Source organism: Coenobita brevimanus, chromosome 95 (assembly GCF_032717465.1).
Source record: "Coenobita brevimanus isolate Jiangsu-jjx chromosome 95, ASM3271746v2, whole genome shotgun sequence".
NCBI classification, from domain to species: Eukaryota; Metazoa; Arthropoda; class Malacostraca; order Decapoda; family Coenobitidae; genus Coenobita; species Coenobita brevimanus.
This window is the reverse complement of record NC_137048.1, coordinates 26,771,401-26,789,160: the sequence shown is the minus strand read 5'-3', so window position 1 is coordinate 26,789,160 and position 17,760 is coordinate 26,771,401. Positions and strand designations below refer to the sequence as shown.

At 42.7% G+C, this 17,760-nt stretch overlaps 1 protein-coding gene and 1 pseudogene across 1 annotated transcript in view; one reads left to right on the top strand and one right to left on the bottom strand.

Annotated features, from left to right (window-relative positions):
* The window catches only part of LOC145413262 (uncharacterized), a 142,891-nt gene that overhangs the window by 24,134 nt on the left and 100,997 nt on the right, over positions 1–17,760 (bottom strand). The window lies entirely within an intron of this gene.
* LOC145413350 (5S ribosomal RNA) lies at positions 4,894–5,012 on the top strand (annotated as a pseudogene).

Below are 17,760 nucleotides of genomic sequence, written 5' to 3'. Positions count from 1 at the left end.
GTGATATCTTTTTGTTCATTTTACATGTCATCAATCACAATAATGTTCACCTAATAATCTTGCTCCCTGCCCACATGGCAGAAAAGGATCCACACCCAGAGATGCTGACCTCTTCTCCCACCACCAAGAGCTCTGTTTAGGAGGGCAAGGAAGGTCATGAATCCCAGAGGTCATTAGGTTTTCTTAGCCCTGCCAAGACAGCTCAGGTGACATATGAAGGTGTGTTGCATGTAGGAGGGTCTTGGAGAGTGGACCAAGTTTATGATCAGTCCTGGGGGAAAAGGGGGGGGGGGGGAGGGAGAGAAGTAAACATTGTTCCAACTTCACTGTTTGAATCATCCTTTGCCACAATGCTTCTCCAATGACTTCCAGTCCTTTTGCAGCAAACCACATGCCTGCTTCCTCAGCAAACCAACATTCTACTCATCCAAGCACTGTTAGGTCTGTGGACTGTGGTCATCAATGGTCCTCAAATTACCAGAGGTACTTGGTAGAGATTGTTTTCCAACAGGAAGGGTGGCACAAGTTAAGGAATCTTGTTTCTGAATCTAAGTGAAGGAACCATATCCACTGTACTGCAGTTGGCCTGCCCTACATAGACAGGGTGCATGCCAACCATGACACCACAAACAAGACATCCTCAACTGGTCATGGTGAAGTCTTGTTCTTCCTAACTGCAGGTGACTAAGAGGGGGTAACTACTCTGTGCACTTCCCCTATCTGAGGAACTACAATCCTTCTTGGACTAAAAATAAACCCTGATGAGTTCTTGTTATGTGGTTCATTCTGATGGGGAAGAGACCCCAGCTACATATAACAAAGACACACCAGTTTCCATCGACTCTATCCTATCCAGCTTCAGAGGTGAGTCCAAGGACAAAGGAAGATGGGGTTTCCTGTACAGAAGAATCTTCCTGAAAACACTCTCAACTTACATCTTGAGGCAGCCACAAACATCATTACTAAACAGAACAAGGAGGAGGTACTGTATTCACTGGTAGGGATGCATGGTAGCCAAAGGCATTCATTCACCTCTGCTAGAAAGCAGAGATGCAAACTTAAAATAGTTTTAGTATGCATGAGATTCTACTTCCAAGAACTCTGCCTTGCCTGATGACACAGTGACAAAAACTACAAGGAAATCCATAACATTTTGTATAGCTCTGGTCACTATGGGAGGACCTCAAGAACATAATTTACTGTACTTCAAACCTGGAACATGCCCAACCAATTCAGGGGCACAGGGAGGTAAAGGTAAAACATATCAATCTCAAAGAGCTCTCACCTGTCCAAAGCTCTCTGTAGCACTGAGTCTGCAATGGAAATTATTTCAGCAGTGGCATGCCTGAACCACCAAGGGCCATTAATGTTGTCTATACTTCTGATGAAGTTGACTGAAACTGATCCATAGACAATTATCCTCTTAATCTCCCACATCCCAGGTGCAGGTTTCCATTGGGTGGATGACCTCTACTTCAGTGAGACACCAGTATAAGATGAAAACTGACACTGTCCACCATCCAGACTATCATATGGTGGGCAGACACATCAGGGTTACAACTTCATTTGCCCTCAGGATCACAAGATTCTATTCTATTGCTTTACAACTCCCTGACTGAACACAATTCACTTGCGGAACACCACTGCTGCTACACTAGAACTGATGGTGTTAGATGCATCTTTGTCCTCCAACAGCATTCTTCCCCCAGGCAACCTACAAACTGTGCTTCAGACAAAGAGAAGGTTCTATTATCAGTTCCAAGATAGACACCCTGACCACAGTGCATCTACCTTTGCCAGAACACATACCCCTCTAGGGTACTGGTACAACACTGTCACCTGCAGTTTTTGGCTATATATCTGATGCTTCTGAAATGGGTCACTGGGAAGCCCACTTCAGTTCTGAGGCCGCAGCAGTTTCAGGTGTGGTGTGTTTATGGCTACAGACACCATGCCATTATTAGATGGTATGGTTACACTTCCATGTCTAAATTAGGAACAACAAATCCAAAAACCTCTCAGAAAAAGTGGTTGTGGCTTCCCTGGTGCACTTTCTCCAAGTGAAACACTAATACCATCCACTGTCATAACTTACAGAACTGCAATAACAGACCACTACATTAAGTACATTTTCAAAATAGGTAAGACATCCAGGAATTTCTATCTTGAATGCAGCAGCTTTTTCCAAACAAGAATACTTCTCCAACCCTGCAAAAACTGAGCCAGTATGGTTCATGCAACATGTGGTATCCTTATTCCACATGAACTTCAACCCTCCAAGCAATGTGGCCTACCCCCTTCAGCAGGCATTCCTCCTGATGGCAGTCACTACTGAGATAAGAATCACCATCAACTCCTTGTCTTCTCCAGGGGATGTTCAGCAGTGACAATCGTCTATGATCCATGCAGTGTGAGGAAGAATGAAATCTATTACTGATAGCCCCCTAATGAATCACAGTTTTGCTACAGCCCTACAGTGTAGGTACCCGTCTCAATCACGTAGCAACCTCTACAGCAGAGGCACTTATCCTCCAAAATCCTTGAACCTGGACTCAAATGTTCCAGTCCTGGGGTGCTTGGTTGAAAGCCCCATGAACGACAAACCCAAGCTCACAACAGATGGACATGTGGCCATTACAACCATCACTAGAGATGATTATATGCACTGGGTTTTGGATCAACATGAACATCTCCAGAGGGTAGCAATGTCTGTCTCTCCCCAGGACAGATATTATGGCCCATCATCCATTCACTGACGAAATGCTGCAGTCAGGTGACCCTACAATATGTGACAAGCCAAACAATTTACTGCAACTCAGGAAGCCATTTACCACATTGGGTGGTAACTACGTACAGTAATCAAATGACACTCAGTGGTCTAGTGAGTTAAGACACGCCAAATGGAGGGATGGTTGAGGCTTATTGCTTAAATAATGCCATTCAGAGGCAAGTAGCCTAACCTTAACTCTCCATGCTTCTAATACGGCCATAAAGAACTGGGAAGGATTGGATTGCAACACTGTGAAGCTGTGAATAACCCAAACTGTACTCATAATTTTTGCCTCAGTAAAATCAGTCTCTGTTATGCTGGTTCTGTCAACTTTCCACCCACAAGAAACACCCACCTTCCTCCAAAACATGCAAAGCACTGATGTTTTACTCTCCCATACTTTCCAAGATATCCTTTGTTACCATATGGCCACCTAGTGGCTGGATGTCAAATAAAAGAAACTTTGACTCCTTAAAGATTCAAGACCTTAGGAGGGGAGTGCTGTGCAGTATTTGCATCTACAAAGGGATGATACTTGGTGCACCCCTCTTGGTCTTACAAAGCAAAAATATTGCCTAATAGAAATTCATTTTTGGTATCTGAATTCTAGTCACTGAGAGTTAGCACAAGCAATCAGACACTAACAGCCAATGTTGGAATTTAAAAGACCTTAGGGCCAGTTTTTAAAACTACATTAATAATAAGCACCTATCTCTTAAAATGATGGCTGTTTCAAAAACTGACACCTTACTTCCTGTGCCTTTCCATACACTGGTTAGTGGTGGTGACTGTCACCTTCCATTAGGTGCCTACTGCAAATGACCTCCAGATGGAGGAAAATTGATTTTTGGCAGAGAAAACATTGATTTCTTTGTCATGGCTATGCAAACACCTTTGGTGCTGTTTTACATCAATCATGTGATCTAAATAGCTTATCAACTCTTATTTTCAGTACAACTTCCATTATCCACAGAACCTGACTGCTCAGGTTATGATGATCAGAGAGTTCATTTGTCTACAAACCTCAAAATTTTCATTCATGCTATTTTTGCAAAGTTCTTTTTAATGTGAAGCATGTTTCCATGTCTATTTTGTAATGTTCATTCATTTCATTATTCAAACCATCCTTTCACCAACTTTATCTGCTGAAAATCACTGAGAATGATTTTTTTTTTTTTTTTTTTTTTTAATTATCAACAGCGGCAGTTATAAATGTTAAGATTATAACCAATATGAAATGATTGTAAATTTTAACATAATGGCAAAGTATACAGGTAATCAGAGGTCTCCTGTATGTGCCTGATTATGGAAGTGTAACATGTCAACAAATTGTCTCTGTCAGCAAATAAATTTTTCACATTAGATACCCTTTAATGACTAGGTGAAAACGGAACTGATGTTCGATCGAATCTTATCCATCCCTTTGCATGCTAAGGATCATGATAATAAGAAAAGGAATCTGAGCTGAAGAGTGAAAGTATATGAAAAAAGGAGCAAAAAGTAAGTTTGGTAAGCGAAACAATGGGATGGCTATACAGTATAATTTTACTGTGGCAGAACAGAATTGGGATGATGAACAGGCAAGAATACATCATCCAAGAAGTCAAGGGCTTTGTGAATAAGGTTCTTCAATGACAACATCAAGTAAGCAACAACAAATTTACCTCTGGATGACCATACAGTGAACTACTATTAATGGCACAAAGGGTGTCATGCCTCAAATGCTACGTATCTCATGATGGTCCAAAGATTATGGACAGTACCATAGTTCACTTGACAGAGGAAAATATTCCCAAAGAAATACTTCAGTGAGAAACTACTGATTATGTGAACCTACCCTGGGGATGATGTATATGAGTACAGATCAGTTGCTTACTGCTGGCATCTAGCACTGTTAATTTATTTGCTTAAAAAACTATGCCATATACAGTGATCCCTTCACACATAATTGGCACCAAGACCAGTGCACAGTAATGAAACTGTGTGTAATGAAAGCACAGAACCTATGCATTTATCCTGACTGGTGCTGGGCACCCCACTCGTAACACAAACTTTTCTTTTTATATTCAATTTAGACCCAGTAAATACTGTGGTTGCATATATATATATATATATATATATATATATATATATATACCATGTTGAGTACACCACTTCCCGTCGGATCAGCGAAGTTAAGCAACGTTGCGTCTGGTTAGTACTTGGATGGGTGACCGCCTGGGAACATCAGATGCTGTTGGCATAACGTTCTCCCTACATGTCAAGTGGGGTTGGTGGAGGATTAGTGCCCCTCCCTGTAAAACAATTAACTCTAAGCCCTTGGCCACCCCATTTGGGATACAGGGCGTCTGGCAATGAATGAATGAAATATATATATATATATATATATATATATATATACTGTATATATATAGTGTGGTAGGTGGTAGCGACCATCATCCACTCACTTGATGTAGTGCTGCCTGCTTCTTCCTTAGCCTTTATCATTCTTTTTCTGTGCCTGCCCTCCTCTCTTCCTATTTCTCCCATCTTTCATGTCACTTCTTATTTTCTTTCCTTTACAGGTGGCTTTACATTGAGTGACAAGCCAAATGGTTTCCTGTAAGTCAGGAAACCATTTACAACGCTGGGTGGTAACCATATAACCAACCCATACGTGCTCCCTACGTTTCAACAAGTGGGTTGGTGGAGGGTTAGTGCCCCTCCCCGCAAAACAACTAACTCAAAGACAAACGGCCACCCCTTATGGGATTATGGTGTCTGGCTATAGATAGATAGATAGATATGTATATCCATCCATCATCATCATCCAACCCTACGTTGCCCCATGAGGAGCGTAGGAGACCGTGGCTAGGCAGTTGGTCCTGACATTTAAGATGAGAGTGACCAGCCTCACTCATCCCTGAGTGGCATTACGTGAGCAATAAACCCCAACCACCCCTTGGATATAAACCTTCACCGGCTCAATCCGATTGGAGTGCAATAATTACCCATTAAACCACCAGGCGCCAAAATTTGGTTATATGGTTACCACCCAGCGTAGTAAATGGTTTCCTGGTGTACAGGAAACCATTTGGCTTGTCACTCAGTGTAGAGTCACCCACAGGCATAAGGAAGAGGAAAGAATGAAGGAAAGAAAGACACAAGAGGGAGTGTAAAGTCACCCGCAGGCAGAAGAAAGCGTAAAGAATGAAGGAAAGAAAGACAGAAGAGGATGGATGGAAAGAAGGATGGAGGAGAGGAAAGGGAAAAAACCCGAAAGCAGCACTACATCAAGTGAGTGGATGGTGAGTACCCCCACCTACCACAAATTATATATACTGTATATATATATATATATATATATTATTTAAGTTATTTAAGAGGAGCCTGTGGAGTCACGTGGAGAGACAGGCTGACGAATGAGGATATAAAGGAGCGTTGTGGTGTGGATGTGGATGTGATAGGAAGCGTTATGAGGAACACACTGAGGTGGTTTGGCCATGTGGAGAGGATGGAGGGTGAAAGAGTGACAAAGAGAGTGTATGTGAGTGAGGTGGAGGGGGGAAGAGGGAGGGGGAGGCCGAGGATGAGATGGAGGGATGGGGTGGAGAGGTATATGAGAGAGGGGGGTGTGAGTTGGGAGCAGGGCAGTGAAATGGCGGGGGACAGGGCGACTTGGAGGCGATTTGTTTGTGGCCACCCCAAATGGGATCGAGGCGTCTGGCAATAGATAGATAGATAGATAGATATATTTATATATATACACTCAATTCTCGAATTACAATGGATATGGGTACCTAAAAATCAACGCGAAATTCAAATCACCAAAATTTAAACTGAACTTCTAATGGTAAAAATTAGTTTGGGCCCAGGCCCTCCGATCCTCACTACGTAAAATCATGACTTTTTGCCCACACCCCCTGTAAACTTTATGAACTATAATTGTGGTTAAGTAACTGTATACATATTTATATATATACAGTACACTTGATTCTCGAATTTCGATGGACATGGGTACCTAAAAATCAACACGAAATTCAAACCACTGAAATTTAAACCGAACTTCTTATGGGAAAAATTAGTTTGGGTCCAGGGCCTCTGAACCTCACAACGTAAAATCATGATTTTTTGCCCACACCCCCTGTAACCTTTATGAACTATAATTGTGGTTAAGTAACTGTAATTCTGCATTGTATTGCCATGCTGTAGTGTAGAATACGAATTTTCGCCTTGTCAGCAAGTGTATACTTGGTGTATTTCTGCCCTTTCCTGTATTGCCATTTCTCCTTTGGCTGCAAAGATTCAGAGATGCCAGGCTGCTCTCATCCATTACCACTGCTACCCAAAGAACCACTCTTGCTTGCCATATTGAAACAGGTACACTGCGACGAAAATATAAGGAAAATACATACAACTAAACTGCAGCGAAATGCACGTCCACACGTGGAAGGTACAGGCTGAAAGTGCGGCGCTTGGCTGTAGAGGGCTGGCAGAACAGTTGCAAGATAGCCGCCGACAATAGAACACTGCCTTGCACATGGCTTGTTGTTGTTGGCATCTACTCCCATCCAGAAGTTCTTGTCTTTAAACAAGATGACTTATTTTTTTTCTCAGTCCCTATTGTTCATTTCAATGTTGCTCCTTATATTCATAATTACTTCTCTTTGTTTCAGTATTCTGCCTACTGTGTTTGCTACCACCTGTAATTCATTTTGTTATAGTATTTCTATTATTGGTTCTTTTCCTTTAATTTTTCTTGTTATATCTTCATATGCTTCACATATGAAAAAATGATGTTGATTTTCATTCTCTTCTTGACACATGTCACATATTAGGTTATGCTCATACTTTTTCCTATAATTTTCCTTCACATCTAGCATTTTGGTTTGCATAAAAAATATTATCTTTGCTTGTTTGGGATGGAATCAAGCCCTGACAGCATTGAAAAATGCGATTTTGCATCGAAAAGTGAGGTAGGTGGATCACTCCAAAATGCATCGAAATTCAAATCGTCGAATTCTAAACTGCCAAATTTCAAGAATCGACTGTATATATATATATATATATATATATATATATATGAAGTCTGTTCAGAAAGAAAACAGACTTTTCAAACAACAAATTTATTGCTTTACTTACATTTTAATCAGAATGGTCTCCTTCAAAACACTCCCCTCCACTGTTCATACAATGTTCCTAATGTTTTTTCCACTTCTGGAATGCATCCTGGCATGCATTTTCAGGGATGGTGCACAGTTTTCGTTGCAAATTTCCTTCTTCAACTGTCATCTGAAATCTGCAACCTTTCAGGGTGGATTTCAACTTTGGGAACAAAAAAAGAGTCCACAGTGGCCAAATCTGGAGAGTAGGGTGGCTGGGTGATGACAGCTGTCTCAGGCTTCACCAAAGTGTCATGGATAAGGAGTAAGGTGTATTGTCATGGTGCTGCATCCAGGTTTTGTTCCTTCACATTGCCTCCCTCAAATGTTTATGGATGTCCAAGTAAAACTCTTTATTGACTGTCTGACCACATGGAAAAAAACTCATACTGCCTATGACCTCCAGTCCTTTAAACGCAATCTGTCCAGGCATCTCAAAATGAATGGATCTTAAATTTGGTTCTCTATTATCTTGTTTTTATTTTTTCTTGGAGGGAACAACTTGTGGGCTTTTAACCTTTGGTTCTTTCCTTGCATAAAAAAAAGAAAGAAAAAAAAAATCATGATGAATGATGTCCTTCCAATAAAAAAGTGATCAACATCATCTTCACATTTGGGCAACTGTGATGTGCTTCTTTTTGTTGTGGTGACGATGTTCCAACCCACTGTGACGACTGCCTTTATGCTTCAACACCTTACCCACACATCCACATTTCATCACCTGTTATGACATTTTTTGGAAAGCTTTCATTTGCTTGCAAAAAATCAAACAGCACCTGACTGACTGCAACATGTTCTCTCTTTGCTCATCTGTCAACAGACATGGCACAAATTTTGTGGCAACACGATGCATCTTCTGCTTTTCGGTTAAAATCACGTGGCACGAACTTTTACAGATGCCCACTTCTCCGGAAACTTCACGGACAGTCAGGCAGCGATTTTCACCGATCACAGCACACACTTTCTCAATGTGATCATCATCCGTTGATGTGGAAAGCCATCCAGATTTGGTGGACATTCTTCTTGATTTGAACCACTGGAACCACTTGTGACACTGTGTGTGGCTCAAACAATCCTGCACATAAGCCTGCTGCAACATCTGAAAAGTCTCTGTAAATGTTTTTCCCAATTTGAAACAGAATTTCACACAAATGCATTGCTCTTCAAGATCCTTCATTGTTTCACTTGCAACAAATCCCCAAGTGCACTAAACACATGTTTTCTCAAGCATGTGCACCTCGGTGACTATGTGATGTTGTGTGATGTGGCTAGTGTTTGAATTAAGCTCAAAGTTGCTCCTACACAGCACTCCCATCGCAATCATGCTATGCCGGCTAGTTGGTGTACTATTTACAAAGTTTCTATACATATACAAATATATATATATATATATATATATATATATATATATATATATATATATGTTCAATCTGTACATGGATGGGGTAATAAAAGAGGTACAAGGTAGGGTAGTGGATGTTGGAGTGGCCCTGGTGAGAGAGGATAGTGTTTGCAAAACTCCATGTACTGTTGTTTGCAGATGATACTGTGTTGTTGAGTGAAGACGAAGGGGAGCTGCAAGGCTTGGTGGATGAGTTTGAGAGAGTGTGTAAGAAACGGACTCTAAAGGTAAATGTAGGGAAGAGTAAAATGATGGTCTTTGAGAGAGGTGAAGTCAGTGAATGTACAGCGAGGTTGGATGGTGAGGAATTGGAAAATGTGAGTACGTTTAAGTACTTGGGTAGTGTGATGAGTAAGAATGGAGGTTTGGAGGGTGAAGTGCTTGAAAGAGTACAGCAAGGAAGAAAGGTTGCTGGTTCTTTGAAAGCAGTGATAAGAAACAGGGAAGTGAGCATGGAAGTGAAAAAGTTACTACATGACAGTATTGTGATACCAACTCTAACGTATGGAAGTGAAGCTTGGACGTTGTTGGAAGGACAAAAGTCAAGAGTGAGAGCAGTGGAAATGAGTTATTTAAGGGGAGCCTGTGGAGTCACATGGAGAGACAGGCTGACGAATGAGGATATAAAGGAGCGTTGTGGTGTGGATGTGGATGTGATAGGAAGCGTTATGAGGAACACACTGAGGTGGTTTGGCCATGTGGAGAGGATGGAGGGTGAAAGACTGACGAAGAGAGTGTATGTGAGTGAGGTGGAGGGGGGAAGAGGGAAGGGGAGGCCGAGGATGAGATGGAGGGATGGGGTGGAGAGGTATATGAGAGAGGGGGGTGTGAGTTGGGAGCAGGGCAGTGAAATGGCGGGGGACAGGGTGACTTGGAGGCGATTTGTTTGTGGCCACCCCAAACGGGATTGAGGCGTCTGGCAATAGATAGATAGATAGATATATATATATATATATATATATATATATACTGTATATACACTCAATCCTCGTAAATCGCGTGTTTATAAATCACGGATTCGTAAATCACGGCTAAGTGGCTGTCAGACTGCCGGAACCCTTAAATCGCCGATAAGTCACGAAAATCGCGGACCTAGGCACCGAAATGGGCCATTTCCGAGGAGAATCATAAACCGTGGCATTCAAATTGAAAATCACGACCCGACAACCAATTACCGAGAGTCCCTGGTGGCATATGTGCATACTAATGCCGCCATGTTGTTGTTGTTCTTGTCCTGCCAGTCCGCACAATACAGACCGTCGCCGTGGAGTACGAGAGCTAACTGCCTTTTTTGTTCAACTTCTCCCCGCCTCCTACCTGCCATGGCCCCTCCCGACCCCCCAATGAAGCGCTCTAAGCAGTATGGCGTCAAGAAGCTGCCGCAGTTGTTGTACAGTCAACGTTTGGAGCTCATTCGTCGTGTTGAGAGGGAAGAGAAGCTTTCAAAGCTGGCGAAAGGGTTTGAGAAGAACAAATGCTGAGAGGTTCTAAGTTATTCCCAACACCATCCCACTCCATTCACTTAAGCAATTTCGTCATAGGATTAAGGTGAGATCCCTAAACATTGCTTATTTCTATTAAATACATGCACTGAATATTCCTAAATTTGTATGTTTGTGTTTGATGGTGCCTAGATAGGTGTAGGTAGGGTGCTGTGGGGGGTGGTTGGCCAAAGTCCAAATTCATTTTACACATAAGAGTTTTTACTTATAAACCACGGAATTTGTAAATCGCGGCAGTGGTCCAGACCCAAATTGCCGCGATTTACGAAGATTGAGTATTGTATATATATATATATATATATATATATATATATATATATATATATATATTGTGTACAGTGAATTCAGGTAATTCACAGTTATTTCAGTCTTAATACCTAATGTGACTTAGAAATTCCGAAATTCTGCAAATGATAAATAACTTAGGAGGAAAATTACTTATAAGTCTAACCTCTCAGCAAAGTTGCCCCCTACCACCATACTTACACCCAACTAGTCACCAGCAAATACTAACACCCTTTCAAAACAGAAGGTAATGCATGTAATTAATGGGAATGAACAATACTGTAAGGTTTTTACCCGACTCCGACTGACAACAATGCTTAAGTGGACGGAGGAGGGGGAGGTGTTCTGAGGCCCGAGGCACACTATGGCCTCTCAGCACGAGGCGAGTGTGGTAGTAGCAGGGTCAACAGAAAGGACTAGTGCGCCTGCTTCCCACTAGGTATGGGTGGGAAGCACTGTGATTGGCCTGTCATGCTTAAATATGATTGGCTTCCAGCTGCGACTAGTGTAAACGATGCCGTGACCTGGAAAACTCCTCTTAAACGAGTCACTTGGGACAGCGACTGCAGCTATCAAACTGATAAAACTTGTTACCGTGACATACGAAATGATCATGGTTTGGCTGGAAAGGTACGGTGAATCAAAAAACCGAGGCTAACAAACCCATGATATATGTGAGTTATTTATATATATATATATATATATATATATATATATATATACACACAGTAATCCCTCCACTATCTGATGTAACAAAGCCAAAGGCATGTCTGGAAAGTGGTCCTGTCCAGACAGTGGGCCCCAGCCTCCTGGATTTGTACTTATGCACCCTAACTCAGAAAAACACCTATACAACTCCCTCTGGACAGGCACAGCACCTATTTAAGACCCAAATCACACCAATAAGGGACATAAAAGACTGAAATAAATGCAAAAGAACCATAAAATGAGGTTTTAGAGGTGAGTTTATACAATATTAAACATTCTGGGTACTTACAACAAGTTCCTGGCTCCTGGACTGGTAATTATGGACCCTAACCTAACCTAACTCAGACAAATACCTCTCTACTGCACATGCATACCACCTAAGACCCTATTCACACCAATAAGGGACATAAAAGAGTGAAATGAGGTGTTAGAGGTAAGTACAGTATGGAAAATACAGTACAATATGAAACATTCTGGGTACTTACAGCAAGTCCCTGGCCATCTCGATGAATAACCCATCTCCTCTCAGACTCTGACAGTAAGAAGGAGTTCCTGAAGCACTTGCAGTACACTGTACATGAAGTCTTGCACCGAACTTAGTCAATCGCACTCAGAAGTCCGTTCTCTTCACAGTGCCCAATCTTGTCTAACTTATGCTCCATTGTAACTTACTAAGTGTTGCACTCTGCACTTTAACTTTTCCCACTCTTCTAAACATTTTCTAAAGCAAAAACAAACAAGTCTATTTACGTTAAATTTAGTTCAAAAATTGTCTTTTCATTCACAACTGTAAATCCTTAACACAATGCACTGTTTTTTTCACTGCACAACACTGTAAATTCCCGTGTGGTCTAGTGGAGAAGTTCTTGCTGTTTAATCACTGTCAGAGTCCTACAGTATCACTGGCAGGTGATCTAGGGGTGCATCGCTGGGTCGTGGTGATGGCGTACCCACTGCAGACGACTCTGAAGATAGACGCAAACTCATGTCAAGAGGTGACTCCACCGTGGATGATGTGCTGGGCTATGGCTCGGAGCATGATGGCCTGTCTTGGGGAGGCAACGGAGTGGAGCCAGGGCTGGGCACAGCGGGGGTCACGGGCCTGAAAAAACTGTCAATCGTTGATTGACGCAAGGAACAACGATACTGACGATTGATGATGCGCTGCCTGAAAGCACGCACTTCCTCCACAAGTCCCAAGGGCCCCATCTCCCTGTTGCAGTTCGAGTGCTCCAGGTAGTCCAGAATGAACTCTAGGTGTTCCCGGAGTGCGCTCAGCTTGGGGATGGCTGGAGTAGTGTTATGCTGAGAGGAGTCCGCATCATCGTCGCCGTCCTCGTCGGAATCTTCAAGCTGGGTACTGACACCTGCAACTGAAGATGCGATCTCGATATCAGACAATGTCTGATACCCAGGATCGCCCTCGTCGTCATCCAACCACTCACGCACATCGTCCACATCAACATCGTCGCCATGCATAAGTAGACGTGCATGGAAGTCATCCACGTCAAAACCTAGGAAATCGTACTCCACATCCGTTCCAAGAAGCAGACGAGACCAACCATTTTTTAGTCTTGACAGGGACTTCCTTCCATGCACTGGCCCAGTTGTAGATTGCAGACTTGATGTAGCAGCGAAGGTTTTCCAAAGTCCGCTGGCCTCACGTGTCCCGTCCCTCCCTGCGCTCGTCCTCTTCCTCAAGAACAACCATCACCTCGTCCAGGAACTTCCTTTGGTATAGGCCTTTGTTGCCACAATCACTCCTTGGTCCATTGGTTGGATGAGAGCAGTCGTATTAGGTGGCAGAAACATGCATCTAATCCGGCCATTCTCAGCCACCAAGTCCTTGTCGCACGGGTGGGCAGGTGCTTTGTCGAGGAGAAGAAGGGCCTTTACCTGGTCGTGCGGGATTCCCAGTGTCTTCGTCTGGTAATGTATGACATCCTTGACGAAGTGGCGGTGGAACCAGTCTTTGAAGATCTGGGCTGTAAACCAAGCCTTCAAAGAATGGTACCAGACGACAGGAAGGACATCCATCACCCCACGAAGACACCGAGGCTGCTTTGCACGGCCAACAATAACAGGCTTAAGCCAGTGCATGCCGTTAGCATTGGCACAACACAAAGCAGACATCCGCTGCTTGCAGAGCTTGCGGCCAGGTACATACTTCTCCGTCTCCTCGGCTAGTGTTCGTTGGCAAAGAGCGATAGAATAAACCAGTTTTGTCAGCATTGTAGACTTGACCGAGAGTGAGGCCCTCCCTGTCGATCAAGCCCTTCACCTTGTGCCGAAACTCGTCAACTCCATCCTTGTTAGCGTCCAATGCTTCGCCATGAGCTTTACGGTTGGTAAGGCCATGTCGCAACTTGAACGTGAAGAGCCAACCCTCGGATGCCTTGAAGTCTAGGGCGTCGTGAAGCCTGGCGAACTTCTCAGCAGCAGCCTTCAGCTCCGTACCACGTACCATCACACCAGCAGCACGTTGCTGTCGATACCAAATCAACGTGGAGCGGTCAACTTCAGCAAACTTGGGAGTAAACATCACCTTCCTCTCCATGTTGCGTTTGCTTCTCGACGAGAAGTCAGCCGTGTACTGCATGAGTTTGTCTCGGGATCTCTTGATATCGAACAAAGTAGATCGGGCCAGGTTGAACTCGCAGAGGATGGGGGAAGAAGACCACCCTGCATCTACTTTCTCCAGTATCTCCCGTTTCTTCTCCAGAGTCAACACCACTCTCTTCCTCTTCTCAGGCGGCGGGGCCATCATCAAACACACTAATAAGAGGCACGAGAGCAGCAAGAGTGCCTGCAGCAGGTAAGGCACCACCACAAAAGCGAGCACGTGGGCAGCCATGACGACGAGCGTGCACTCGTGACGAGAGACAGGCGGAAAGTGGGGAGGATGCACGAGCGCTCTATCGGACGTCGGAGGAATGACGCGCCACAGTCACGGTTCCAAGATAATTTGCCGTCAAGTCAATTCGCCCTCAGACAATTCTTCATCAAAACATGGACGATTCCCTGTCAGGACAATTCGCACCCTGGATGATTCCCCGTCATTCTACAAATATACTTATTTTTGAATAATTAATATTTTAATAACTAATTTTCAGGAAATCTATCAAAGTCTATGTTCATTCAATAGCGTAGGCTTTGGATATCATTTATAAGTTGCACTTTTAGCCAATAATTAACGTGTTTCTACTTCGCTGTAGTCGACTTTGAATTATATTCTAGCGTCACCCGTAGCTGTCTTCATTAATTTTCATTGGTACTACAACATCCTGGGTATATTTTAAAACGACTCTGAAGAGGTACAAGTATATATTCATCTCAAATGACAATATCCAACGTGTTATTCTGATCGGCCATAGTGGACGCAAACCGTGGGGAAAGATATGGCTAAGCCTCAATAGATGTCACTACATTTATTATAAAAACAATAAACCACCCCCCCTTTTAAAAACTGGTATATTTAAAAGACTATTACAGTATGTAAATAAATGATGCGGAATCGTCCTGACGGCGAAAAGTCCTGACGGCGAATTGTCTTGTTATTGTTGTGACTGCGAATTGACTTGATGGTGAATTGTCCTGAAACCCAACAAAGCTGTCCCGCGCCCCGCGCGCCAAGTTCAAATTACGGGCGGGAAAAATTTGTTTTTGTTTTTTTCGAATTTTTTGCAGTTTTTGGACCATTTTGGGAATATTGGATCTCAGGAGGATTATGTCCGGTTTGTGGGGATGTTCGGATATTGGGCGTTCAGATATTTGAGGGGTTACTGTACTACACAGGGAAACTATCTAAGACATATTACCTAAGATACAGTAAACCAACAAGATTATGGCTTAACTAGGTAAATCAACAAGGATATGGCTTAATTAAACCAACAAGAATATGGCTGGTCACCTCTACTCATTATCGCTTCTTGGGGGGACAATGTCGCGTACTCGGGGTAACCCCGGATTTGGGATGCTCTTTGCTGCCCGTCTCGCTTACAAGGAGTTGAATTTGCATTTAAAAAAAAAAAAAAAAAGGTCCTCGCATACAAGGGGGATCGCGTACACGGAACTCGCATACTGTGGGGATGTACTATATATATATATATATATATATATATATATATATATATATATACAGTAACATCTCAAATAACGCTAGGGTTGGGTTCCTGGAGAGGTAGCATTAGTTAAAAACGCGTTATTTAAACATAATTTTCCCATAAGAAACAATGGTAATATTGGGGGTTACGTTCCTGGACTCTGGGAAAGTCTACCCATTTGGGGAGTTATGCTACTCTAAACTTAAAAGCAACAATATTAATTTGAAAGAAAATACACATAAAAAACAAAAACAGTATATTTGGGGAGAAATAAACAACATTTGAGCCCTAGTTGGGCCGAAGCGTTGTTTACTTCTCCCGAAATACATAGTGTTTTCATTTTTTACTTGGATTTTCTTTCCATTCGGCTTCATTCACGGCACTGTGAAAGTTCATCAACATTATTAATACATTAGTAGGTCATAAAAACACTACAATAAAAGCAACATTTTCATTACATTAAGTAGGTCACAAACAATAACAACACACAGCCTCACTTCATCTATGCATCACTGGTCATCTGCTGCTGTCCCTCCTCACCTCCCCCACCTCCTGCCACTCCCCACCCTAAATCTGTTGTCCCTCCTCGCTCTGCTGTCCCTCCCTCCTGGCTCTGCTCTCCTTCCTCTTCCTCTGACTCTGACTCCTATGCTACTGGTGATAAAGATAACTTCCTTAAGTTTTCAGTCTTCTTCATAAAGAACTGTTCTATCTTGGTCTGAGTGGTTTTCTTCTTTCTGTTCTGCAGCATCAAGTTGTAACAATTTAGATCTGCCATCACTTTCCTGCCCAATTTTGTCCGAAAATGAGCCAAATAGCTCAGAATGGGGCCAAACTTCATTTTCTAATATTATAGTTTGAATAAAACTAGTTTAAGCAATAAGCAAATAAAAAATTGATTGCATAAACAGCCACACACGGTCTATCAGCTCGGGACTGTCCAAGGCACGCACGGCTAATTTGAAACCATCACGTTCGTGTAAAGCCGCGTTAAATCGAGAAACCATTGTTAGTCAAATATATCTCCTTAAATATTTGCTCGTGTTAAAATGAAAACGCGTTTTTTAAATTCGCGGTAGTTGAGAGGTTACTGTATATATTATATATATATAAAGTATATATATCTATCTATCTATCTATATACCTAGGCTGCTTCCCCCAAGGAAAGGGAGGTAGCCGAGACAGGATGACTCACTCTCCATTTACTCATCCATTCAAACACATTCATTCGCATCTTAGCCCCAAAGGGGAGAACGGACAGATCCTCACCGCACCACACCGCACAAGGGTCAACTGGGCAATGCAATCAGTGACATCCGCAGCAGGGCCCGACAGCAGAACTGGTTTACCCCTGCCACATCATAACAGACCCATCCCCTTACCCGCACCTGACCTGACTAGCTGATCAGTATATATATACGTATATATATTCATTCATTTGTCACCTGATCCAGTGTTACCCCATGAGGAGCATAGGAGCCCAGGCTAAGCAAGTTGGTCCTGACATTTGATATATATATATATACAGTATATATATATATATATATATATACAGTAAAAGCTCGATCAACCGGTATCCGATGCATCGGCACATCCTCATAACCGGTATGCAAATTCAATCCGGCATGGGGTTGAATATTCCAGATACCAGTCGCCCCCCTATAATTCTAGATTCTGTACAGTACAGGATAAAGTAGTGTACACAGCTAAGTTTTCAAAATTACTTTGGCCTGTACCATATGCTAAATTTTTCTTTAAATAATTTTTGGTAATGTTTGCTGGTTTGTGTTCAGTCCCCTCCCCCATACCCCTACCCCTCCCAGCCACCCACTTCTCATTCTTAACTGGC